The 8,990-nt window shown below is 47.9% G+C and overlaps 1 long non-coding RNA gene across 1 annotated transcript; it reads right to left on the bottom strand.

Moving 5' to 3' along the window:
- Window positions 1-6,298: 6,298 nt before the first annotated feature.
- Window positions 6,299-8,990, bottom strand: LOC131923069 (uncharacterized). The gene is made up of 2 exons (XR_009382498.1): window positions 8,559-8,990; window positions 6,299-7,700 (listed from the first exon to the last, which is right to left on the bottom strand). It is a non-coding gene; the product is annotated as an uncharacterized LOC131923069 (long non-coding RNA).

Here is an 8,990-nt window from a genome sequence, read left to right as displayed (position 1 = left end):
TTGTCCTCCTCCACACCCAGACCTCACCACAGCACCTGCCTGTTGTGCCCACAGCACCAGGGCAGAAGGTGGCTAGAAGTGCCTCCATGCCTCTATGTTTTCCCCAGAACAAGAGTCCCACTTGTAGCTCTGCCCCCTATGCAGAGCTGTGGCTGCCCCAAGTATCTACAGTGGCATATTGGAAGGGGAAATGATCGGGAACCTGGGCCGGACTTTGACATGGAAAAGGTTTCGCCCCTTCAGATCATCTGGTGCTTCAAGGGACAGCACAAGGGAATCAGGGCTTGCCTGTCAAGAGAGTGCTGCTTAGCTTGGGCTCCAAACACACATGCCCATCCTATGTTCAAAAATACAGTGGATCCACTGAAAGAATCAACCTGTAGAGTCCAGTGAGGAATGGGGCAGGCAGGTAGTGCCTATGCTGGCTTTTCCAGCATGCTTTTCTCTATAGCATCACGATGTTTTTGACTTCATTGGCCACGCTGCTGCCTTTCTCTATATTGGCATGCCACTACAAACTACCTTTCCCATAGTGCCTCTCATGTCCACCACTTCCATTTCCCTCTACATGGCTAAAGTTTCTAAGTCACATTTCCGCTTTAACAGGAGAGGTTTGAGTCAAGGTTTTTGCATTTGGACCACAGGATTAAGGAGATGTCTGTTCTCCCAGGGCTGGCTTTGTTATATGTTTTCCTTTGCTGAGACTTTCCCCAGAGCGAGTGGTGCATATTCAGGGAAGGTGCTTTGGTGCCCAAAGGAAAAATCACTGGGTGCTTCCTATCTGCCCCAGGCAGTCAGTAAAGACAAGAGAAAGCACTCCAAACAAAGCTTTCCTCCAGTTTCTTCAGAGAGACTCCCTCCCAGACAGCTCTGTGTTTGGTCCCAGGTCATTCTTTTCCTCACAAACAGCTAGAGGCTGTAGGAAAAGGCTGAGTCCATCAGCTGGACAGCAGAAGAGCTCCCAATTTGGAGAGCCAGGCTCATTCACCCAGGAGACATTTAGAAGCTCCTTCTGCAGTCAGTGCATTATGCTTGCCAGGATTTCCTGAGCCCACAGAGACATCATGGTGGGTTCCTGCTCAGGGTTTTGTAAAGTGTGGTGTCCTCTTAGTTTTATCCTCTGTCTAGGAATCAAGAACAAGAGGGACATATATACAGAGTGTGACAGGGACCTACCTCCTTGTAAGTAGTCACCACTGGAGCTCACACACCAGGCAGAAGTGAGAAAGGGAGCTGTAGAGACTCTGCACATGGCTGGAAGCTCCTAGGAGGCTCCTGGAGAGGATAGTGTGTGACAGTGAAGGGGAAATGTTCCTGGGCCCTAACATGGAAACAGTCACTGTGGGCCATATATAGCCGACTGTGATTGGTCCATTTCTCCCTCAGACCTCACTGTGAGGGATGAGTGTCCTGTATATAAGGCTGGGAGCTGACAGCAGTTCTGTCCCTACAGACCAGGGAGCTGATTTCAGTTACCTGTGGGACTTTTTCACCGCCATCTAGCTTGTTATTTGTTGAGTGGCGACTTCACAAAGATTGGTCTGTCCAGAAGCACAGTGACCACCCATTCTCATGGCCTGCCACATCCAAAAGAAGAATCCAAAAAGTCTATCCATGTTCCTACCTATCATCGGCCAGGGTACATTTGGCTCTGTAACTGGCCAATCATCGCCTCACAGGCACCCTTGTCCATAAACTTTACAGACAGCATAGAGCAGGAACTCGGGTTATTGGGTCAGATGGTGACCCTAGATGAAGTACACTATCCTATCATAATTTACCTCTTCCAGATTCCTATAAAACCACAACGTTTCTTTGTGACTGAAAAACTTGTTCCAAGAGTAAGGGAGGAATGCAGGCTGCAGGAGGAAGAGGCACAGAAAACACTCGGTTACGTCTTGTTAGCCATCAAGTGTTGCCATGGCTTGACATCGTCCATGGAGACCTGAATTCTGAAAGTATCCTTCTAGATGAAGAGGGCAATGTGAACCTGGCAGACTTTGGTATCTCCTCCAGATGTAGAGCTGGCACTGTAGTGTAAGGGCAATGTGGGACCAAGACCTTCAATGCCCCAGAACTGGTACTGGGAGAGGGCTACAATGGGAATAGAGCAGATGTGTGGAGTCTGGTTTGTTGCTCTACTTTATCACTACCGGGAACCACCCCTTCCGAGGAGACACCATGGAAGAGATCCAGGGGAAGATGCTCACAGGCACCTATGACATTCCAGCTCACGTCTCTGGGCAACTGGAATATTTAATTCACCAAATGTTGACAGATGCCCCAGAGGGGAGGCCCTCCATTGAAGACCTTCAGCAACATCCATGGGTTATGAAGTGGAAAGACAATATCCCAAGTGAAACCTTCTTAGATCACAGGGTGCTAGATACACTCTCTGACCTCGGCTTTAATACGTATGACGTTTTGTATTCCTTCATCAAAACAGATATGATGAGTTGATGGGGACATACCTCATCATCAGAGAACAGGCACACAAGGGGCTGCCGCTTGAGCTCGGCTGCACCACCTCAGTCAAGCCTGTGGACGCTGGAGCTGCTCCTCCTGCGTCCCTAGCATATCCCTCTGTCTCTGGTCTTCCCCAAAAACAGAGGGCCAGTGAACCCATCTTTGTCCTCCTCCACACCCAGACCTCACCACAGCACCTGCCTGTTGTGCCAACAGCACCAGGGCAGAAGGTGGCCAGAAGTGCCTCCATGCCTCTATGTTTTCCCCAGAAGAAGAGCCCCACTTGTAGCTCTTCCCCCTATCCAGAGCTGTGGCTGCCCCAAGTATCTACAGTGACATACTGGAAGAGGAAATGACCAGGCACCTGAGTCGGACCTTGCCATGCAAAAGTCATTTCCTCTTCTGAACATGGGGTGTTTCCGACTTTCCTGTCAAGTGTGTGCTGCTTTTTTCGGGCTCCAAACACATAAGCTCATTTTATGTTCACCAATAAAGTGGTTCATCTGAAAGAGGCAACCTGTAGAGCCCAGTGAGGAATTGGGCACTCAGGTATTGCCTATGCTGGCTTTCCAGTATACTTTTCTTTATAGCATCACGATGTTTCAGACTTCATTTCCCAAGCTGCCTATTCTATTTTGTCATGCCACTACAAAATACCTTTCCAATAGTGTCTCTCATGTCCACCACTTCCATTTCCCTTTACATGGCTGAACTTTCTAAAGTCACATTTCAGCTTTAACATGGGAGGTCTGAGTCAAGAATTTTGCTTTCACCACAGGATTAAGGAGATGTCTGTTCTCCCAGGGCTGGCTTTGTTATATGATTTCCTTTGCTGATACTTTCCCTGGAGTGAGTGGTGCATAAGTGCTTTTGTGCCCTAAGGAAAATTCCTGGGTACTTGCTCATCTCCCCAGCTAGTCAGTAAAAAGTAGTGAACACATTCAAAACAAAGCTTTCCTACAGTTCCTTCAGAGAGACTCCTTCCCTGACATCTCTGTGTTTGGTCCCAGCTCATCCATTTCCTCACAAACAACCAGAGGCTGTAGGAAAAGGCTGAGTCCATCAGCTGGACAGCAGAAGAGCTCAAAATTTGGAGAGCCAGGTTCAATTACCCAGGACATTTTTAGCAGCTCTTTCTGCAGTCAGTGTATTATGCTTGACAGGATTTCCTGAGCCCACAGAGACATCATGGTGGGGTCCTGCTCAGGGTTTTGTAAAGTGTGGTGTCCTGTCATTTTTCTGCCTTCTGTCTGGGAATCGAGACAAAGAGGAACAGATGTGCAGAGTGTGACAACCTCCTTGTAAGTAGTCACCATTGGAGCACACACCAGGCCGAAGTGATGGAGTGAGCTGTTCCCTTGGGACACTGCACATGGCTGGAAGCTCCTAGGAGACTCCTGGAGAGGACTGAGTGAGACAGTGAATCTAGGCAGCAGTGTTTTCCATTTTCAGGAGAGCAATGCCAGAAGTGGCCAGTTGGCTGTAAGGAGGGATTTGATCTGGTGCAAACGACAGCCAAGTAAAATTAGCTACTTATGGGATCCAATCTGTAGAAGAGGTTTCTGGGCATGGGTCACAGAGAGCAGAGACAAGTCTCACTCAAACGAGTTAATAAAGAACTTTTTTTTTTTTTTTTTGTTCTGAAGCCTTTTCAGGCTGAGTTCTGTATCCTCATAACATTCAGCATAACACTCAGGGGCTCATACCCCTCAGCCTGTACTGCATATAATCCACCGCAGAATACAGGGACGGGCAACAGTAAAGGCTTATGTAGTTGCCAGTCAACTGTGCATGGCTCTTGTGTCCTCAGCATGTGCAATGAAGAGCATCAGGGTGGAACTCTTAATTCGTGGCTGCTGCTTGGAAAGGCTGCATTCACCCTTTTTTTTCTGGAGGCTGTGTTTCCACATGTACCAGTACAGGTTCCAGAACCTGTCCAGGCTACAAATGCCTACAAATGTCTACAAGTCTACTATATCCTGTTGTTTGTAGGTGGCACACTGGAGCTGGTTGATTGAGTTGTGCTACAGCCTTGCAGTCAAGCATAGTTTAGAGGAACATGGAGAAGGCCCCCAGGGTGCTTCATTCTTGAGGGCACTGTGGGATGTGATAACAGCACATAAAAGGGCAAGACTAGGGTCCCACCCTATAGACATTTAGCCAACCCTGAGATTAATGCAGGCCTGGTGCCCATCCAGACCTTCTGCCCACACAGCAAGGCTGTATACAATCCTTCCTTTTATTCGGAAGCCATGCTTTGAGTCTTCACTTGGAGAAATGGTTTGGTCCCCGCTGAGGTACCATTCCTTGAGATGCTGATTTCTGCATCCACAGGTGCAGCAGACTTAGAGTACTGCCAGCATCATCCCCTCCAGGTATCACTCTGAGGTGTGGTCTTCTTCAGTGCCTGGATGTCAGCCTCTACCATAAGAATGGCTTGGCTTGAGGATCCATGTGAGATGGGGAGAGCAGCAGATCCGTTGGAAATAACAACAGGAGACAGGCATGTGTCCAGTGCCCTGTTTCAGCTTTGCAGACAGCCTTATGGAATAGGACAGAAGAGTCCCAGATCTGCTCCTGAAACCACCTTCGTATTCCTTTCTAAGGGCATCATCAGTGACTTTCATCCAGTCCAGGACCTGTGCCATGGGCCAAGTCAAGTGCAACCTCATTACTTCCTGCCTTTTGACTGTCTAGCTAGGGAGGGCCAATAGGTTGAGGCCTAGGGCTCTTTCTATGCTCCCTTTGTGCCTTGACTCCACCTGTAACTGGAATAGTCCAAACTAGCCTGAGTCCCTACCCAACTCCCTCAGAACCACAGGGTTCTAGGTCTCTATGATTTCTGCTTAAGATGCCCAGGCCACGGGAAGTCCACAGGCAGCTGCTCTGATATCTTAGGAGAGTTTGTTTGAGGACCACCACCCTGCTGTGCAGAATGTCTCAATGTATCTCCTGCCATCTGAAACAGTGTTCCCTTTGAGCACAGGACTGCTTCCCTTCTGCTGCTGCTCCTGTGCCCTGGTAGCTGGGGATGGCCTTTCGGTTCTCCTCCTTTGGGTGTTGAGCTGTTAGAAATGCCAGGAGAAGATAAGGTCCCTATCTGAGTACCACATCTCCAGCAGTGGGCTACATAATGGAAGTTAAACCCCAGCTTGTGGCAGTTAGGGCTTGCCCATCTCCCAATGTTCTGCCCACCAATGGCTTTTCTCAGAGAGGGTGTGTCTTAGCCTCCCTTCCATATTCATTCTCTGACACCAAAGTATCCATTGCCCCTGGTGACCTATGGATAAAGTAGATGTCTGTCCTAGGTTACTTTCTATTGATGTGCCAAACACCAGAACCAAAAGCAACCTCGGGTGGAAAGGGTTTATTTGGCTCACATATCCTGATCATTGACCATCATTGAAGGGAAGTCAAGGCAGGAACTCAAGTAGGGCAGGAACCTGGAGGCAGGAAGTGAAACATATGTTGACTGGCTTGCTGAGCTGGCTTTCCTATACAACTCAGACTTCCTGCCCAGTGTTGCCACATCCCCCAGTGGACAACCATCCTCCCATACCAGTCATTAATCAAGAAAATGCCAGCCTGGGCAGTGGTGCCCCATGCCTGTATTCCCAGTCCTTGGAAGATAGAGGCAAGTGAATCTCTGAGTTCAAGGCCAGCCTGGTCTACAAAGTGAGTTCCAGGACAGGCTTCAAAAGCTATCCAGAGAAACCATGTCTCAAAAATAAAATGAAATAAAAATAAATATAATAAAATAAAAAAAAACCATCCACTTTCCTGTAGGTTATAGACAATCTGATGGAGGTTCATCCTCAATCACAGTTCCATCTTTTTTGTGTTTTATCTTTTTTATTTTTGCTTTACACATACCTCTAGACAATTGTCAGCCAATCAGCGTCCTGAACCCTGGAAATCCCCTCATGCTAACCTCTGCTATGATAAAATACTCTACCCTTACTGGACTTAGAGCTCTCTGCTCTCACCACTGTGAGAGACAGAGACTGAGCTTGAAAATAAAGGCTCTTTGCTTTTACATGTGGGAATAGATCTCCATGGTGGTCTTTTCTGGGTCCTGATCATCTGGGCATAACAGAGATAGTGTGGATTATCAGTACACACCACCACAAACACAACTGCACCTCACACCACCACCATCATCACTACATCCACTATATTCCTACTAAGGAAAACACTTAACAACCACTACCACAACCATTTATTATCCTACCAACTTCTTAGAGACACTGCCTCTTCACAGACTGCAGAACAGGAAGGAAATAGACTCTGAATGAGAGTGAGAGAGCAAGAGAAACTCCATTTTAAAGAAAACTTCATGTCTAGAAATACTAAGATAAAAGCTGAACCAAGTTTCAGAGACACAGACACCCAGCTAAGACTCAGGACAAGGCGACCCCCTGCCCCCAGGGTGGGTAAGCTGCTGGTCAAGAAATAGCTAAAACAAAGGTTTAATCCATCCAAGTCTCCAACAGTACTGGGAGAGTCTCCAAACGTATTTGGTTTTCTATAGTTCTTCTCTTGGCTAAATGTTCCTGTTAACTGAAGTATAACCTGAAATGGGAAGGCTTGTATCACCTAGCTTGTAGTTTTTCCCTTTAAAAACCCTTCACTCTGAGAGCTCAGGGCCGTCCTCCTTCACCTGGCTAGCCAGTGTGTTGGACGTGGACCAAGTCCAGGCTTACGTATTTTAATAAACCCCTTTGTACTTGCTCGGGTTATTGTCTCTGTGGTGGTCTTGCTTGGGGGTCTCGCTACAGGGGCACAAGATGAGGCAGGAATACTGGCTGGGTTCTGTCAACTTGACACAAGAGTCACAAGGGAGAGGTAACTGAGAAATCGCCTTCACCACTTTGTCCTGTGGGCATGGCCATGGGCCAGTTTCTTAAACACTGATGAGACTGTTCCAGCCCACTGTGGGCGATGTCAGCCCTGGGCAGTTGTCCTGAGTCATATGAGAAAGCAAGCTGAGCAAGTCATGCAGAACACGTCAGTAACTTTCCCCCATGATTCTTCTCTCTGCTCCTGCTTGAGTTCTTACCTTGACTATCTTCATTGATGGGCTTTGACTAGAATATGCAAGCTAAAGAAATCCTTTCTTCCTAAGATTTTTTTGGTCATGGTATGGGACAGCAGGCAGCTGGATGGTGGTCCCACCACCCATAAAGAAACCATAAAGTACTCTAGTCCATTGCTTTAGGCGGAGGAGGTGCAGCCTGTGATGGAGAATATGAGCAGGATCGGGAAGAAGGGTCAGGACAGAGTGGCCATTTTACTTTGGTCACTCAGTTCCCACCAGTCCTTATGAGCTAGTTTATGTTTGTCTCAAAGACAACAAGAGCTTGACCTCTGGTTGAGAGACAAGATCCTGTCCCCAAAATGGAGTGAATCTCAGGAACTGTGAGATAGGAATGACTGGAGATGGTTGGAGAAGCAGACAGGAAGCTGCAACCATGCTCTAGGAGTCGTCCTGGACAATGGTCATAAGGCCAATCAGCACCCAGGATCACAGGGGAGAAATTCAGATCTCCTATCTATAAGGAGCCCTGTCAACACAGCAGTTTCCCAGGACTCCTTGAGGTGAACAGGCATGACAGGAGTCTAGAGCCCTTCCCCACTCCCAACCAGCACTACCTCCTCAGCAAGAGAGTAAGCCCATGCCCAGAGACCCCAGGGGGCCTCCTCCTACTTTCTGGGAGTTCATATTTAAAGTGGTCTTTAGTCAACACTGGAAGCAAACCCCTGGGCCAGGACTAGGACTAAAAGGTTCAGGCTAGAGAGTGGCCAAGCACTCCCCATGCCATGGATCTTTCTGCCTTTAGTCCTGCTGGTCCCAAGAACCAAAGACTGTAAACATGGCTTTGACAAATCCCTAATGACTTTGCCTCTCTACAGGACACCTGTTCAAAAGGTACCTGATCCTCAAAAATCCAGAAATGGTTTGAGGTACACAGAGGCCAATGACAAAGGCCATGAAGACTGTGCTGGCTGTAATGTGCTGGCTGCAATTTGTAGATGAGTAAATATCCATCTGTCTGTCTGATCCACTGAAGCAGAAGCTGGTGGAGACTAACCTCATTTTGATGAGAAGGGGAAAGGTACCTGGGGCACAGCATGAAGACAGCCACTGTAGGCTATAGATAGCCTGCTGTGTTTGGTCCATTTCTCACTCTGACCTCACAAGGAGCAACTGTGAGGGATGAGGGTCCTGTATATAAGATGTGCTCAACCTGCAGTATGGCGTAAATGAGGCCTCTGCAAGTGGCACATTAAGCTGCGTGGTGGATTTAGCCTTTGTTAGTACAAAATGAAAAATAGCTTTCTGGGCTACACGCTGCTTGGATAAAAGCATAGACCCACGATAGCTCCCAGAGCTAGCGGTAAACTTACTGTACCACTGCCATGTTTGGAAACTGAGGTGGGCGGAGCCAGCAGCCACAGCTGCTGCAGTTTAAACAATAGATTCACAATAAGACAGATTCAGATATAACAGTTTACAATGTGTG

The sequence above is a fragment of the Peromyscus eremicus genome, chromosome 13 (genome assembly GCF_949786415.1).
Source record: "Peromyscus eremicus chromosome 13, PerEre_H2_v1, whole genome shotgun sequence".
Lineage (NCBI taxonomy): Eukaryota > Metazoa > Chordata > Mammalia > Rodentia > Cricetidae > Peromyscus > Peromyscus eremicus.
The sequence above is the reverse complement of the archived record's forward strand: the minus strand, read 5'-3'. Positions and strand labels throughout refer to the sequence as shown.